Consider the following 3,120-nt stretch of genomic DNA (forward strand, 5'->3'; position numbering starts at 1 on the left):
CCGTAGGAAAATATGGGACTTGGGAGTATGCCCGGAATCAAATTCCGAGGTCCCAAGCCCGAGAAATGAATTTTTTAGTAAAATTATTTTCTAAAATTGTTTAAGGAAATTCAAAATGAAATCTGATTAGAAAGCGATGGTATCGGGCCCGTAATTTGGTTCCGGCGCCCAGTACAAGTCTTATATATGTTTTAAGTCCTTCCTGTGAAATTTCGTTGAAAACGGACGTCGTTTGACGTGATTCGGACCTAAATTGGAAAATTTGATGTTTTATGAAGTTTGAAAGAATTCATGGATTTTGAGGTTTAATTCGATTTTATGACGTTATTTTGGAGATTTGATCGCACGAATAAGTCCGTAGGATGTTTTTGAGGTTGTGTGTATATTTGGTTTGGAGCCCCGAGGGCTGGATGAGTTTTGGATAGGCCACGGGTTGCATTTTTGAACTTAAAACTTAGCTGGTATGATCTGACCTGCAGGCTTCGCATTTGCGAAGCCTGGCTCGCAAATGCGAGCTGCACAGACCTGACCCTTCATCGCAAATGCGATAATTTATGTCGCAAATGCGAAGGTGCCCATGATGGCCAGGGATCGCAAATGCGATCAATATGTCGCAAATGCGACCATCGCAAATGCGACTATGGTCTCGCAAATGCGAAGGTCCGGAGTTTTTGAAGCGTTCGCAAATGCGAACAATGCTTCGCAATTCCCATCTCTGCAGAGGTCGGGGTTCGCAATTGCGAACCCATGTTCGCATTTCCCATAACTGAGACCTGCAATTTTTACACTTAAACGATTTTGAGCTTCATTTTTCATATTTTCTCAAACCCAAACACACTTAGGCTATTTTCCAAGAACAAGACTTCTTCCAAATCAATTGTAAGTTAGTTTTTACTCATTTCTTTCAATCATTAACATCTTTTAACATGATTTCAACCTAAAATCAAAGATTTTCATGAGGGAAATTGGGTATTTTGGGTAGAACCTAGGTTTTTCAAAAATTGGGGATTTGGACCTCGATTTGAGGTCCGATTTCAAAATAAACTATATATTTGGGTTCGTGGGGGAATGGGTAATCGTGTTTTGGTTCGAACCTCGGGTTTTGACCACGTGGGCCCGGGGCGATTTTGACTTTTTGGGTAAAACTTTGGAAAACTCATTTTCATGCATTGGGGTTGATTCATTTAGTGTTTATTGATGTAATTAAGTCATTTGTGATTAGATACGAGCGAATTGGCGGTGGAATCGAGGGGTAAAGCTATAATTGAGACTTGAGTTGTGTTCAAGGCATCGAGGTAAGTGTTTGGTCTAACCTTAGCTTGAGGGATTAGGAGTTGAGTCCTATTTGCTATATGGTATTAGTCGTGTACGACGTATAGACATGGTGACGAGTATCTATGCATCGGTGTCTAGCATGACCGTAAGTCTTTGTATTGTGAATAACTTGATTCCATTGTATTCTTCATGCCTTGGTGATGATTTTTAATTGTTGTGAAAAGTTTGTGGAAGGAATTGAGTCCTTTGAATATCTTGGAGCATTGGCTCGAGTTATATTATGAACTGTGAAAGTATATGAGATGATTGAACCCTTTGGAGCATTAGCTCAAGTGGTAAAGCGAGTTATGGAGTAAAATTGAAAGATAGAGAAAGAGTTATTTGAATGTTCCCTTGCCGGGATTTAATTATTTCATTGTTGTTCCCTTGCCGGGATTTAATTGTATAATTGTTGTTCCCTTGCCGGGATTCCTATTTGTTCTTGTTAATTTCCCTTGCCCTTGTTTGTGATTGTTGTTTGGGTGAGGAAGAGTGTTAAAGCACGAAGGGTGATGCCGTGCATTGTTTGCTATTGTGAGGAAAGAGTGTAAAGCACGAAGAGTGATGCCGTGCCGCATGATGTACCATTCCATGCCGATTCTATTGATTTTATGTGAGGAAAGAGAGTAAAAGCACGAAGGGTGATGCCGTGCACATTTTATTATTCTAATTGCTTTGGTGAGGAAAGAGAGTAAAAGCACGAAGGGTGATGCCGTGCACGTTTTTATTATATTATTGCATTGGTGAGGACGAGAGTAAAAGCACGAAGGATGATGTCGTGCACTTGTTTGATTTCTGCTTCTTGTTGACATTGTAGCTATTTTGTTCCTTTCCTTACTTGATGCTTTATTCGAAACTATTATCTCCCCGCAACATGTTTCCCCCTCCCATCCGTACTTGTTTATTTCTGCTTTGTTTTTGTTGTATATTATATAATTGCACTTGTTTATATGGTAGTCTGGTCTAGCCTCGTCACTACTTCGCCGGGATTAGGCTAGGCACTTACCAGCACATGGGGTCGGTTGTGCTGATATTACACTCTGTGCTCTTTTGCACAGATCCAGGTTCCAGAGTGGCATTTGGTCATCAGCAGTAGATTGGGAGCTATCCTTCAGTCCGAGTCCGAGGTAGCTCTGCTGGCGTTCGCAGGCCCGGCGTCTCTTCTTTCAGTTTTTATGTTCTGTTGTCATTTGTACTCGAGACAGACTATGTTTTTTTCTTTCAAACACTTATTTGTAGTAATCTTAGACAGTCCGTGGATGTTGTGACACCAGGTTCTGGTTAGAGGCACGTGTTGGTCTTCAGGATGTTTGGTTTTATATTTTATTTAAGACTTCCGCTAAATTTCATATTCCGTTGTAATTTATTTGTTTATTTCCGGTAAATTTAATTGGTTAAAAAGGAATTAAAACGGAAAGAGTTAATGATTTCTAAGATCGTGGCTTGCCTAGCTTCTACGAGTAGGCGCCATCACGACTCCCGAGGGTGGAAAATCCGGGTCGTGACAGCCCTATTCTGATCACAGTACATCCATCAGTAGAGGCTTGTAGACATATCCTGTCAGTTAGTGCAGTATGTTGGGCTTGTAGGCCTTGTATGTATATTTTGTGGTTTGTCAGCTGAAGTAGCTATGATGGCCTTGTCGGCCCAACTTTATATTGATGTTTAGTTAGCGTTCGCAAATTTTCTTGCAATGTGGCTCATGACCAAGGTATGACATTATATGTTTAGAGTCCCTTAGTCGCAAGTTGGTAAGCAAGGATAGGTGAGGCACCGGTGGGTGCCGGTCTCGCCCCCCCCCCCCCC

The sequence above is a fragment of the Nicotiana attenuata genome, unplaced genomic scaffold, assembly GCF_001879085.1.
Source record: "Nicotiana attenuata strain UT unplaced genomic scaffold, NIATTr2, whole genome shotgun sequence".
NCBI lineage: Eukaryota > Viridiplantae > Streptophyta > Magnoliopsida > Solanales > Solanaceae > Nicotiana > Nicotiana attenuata.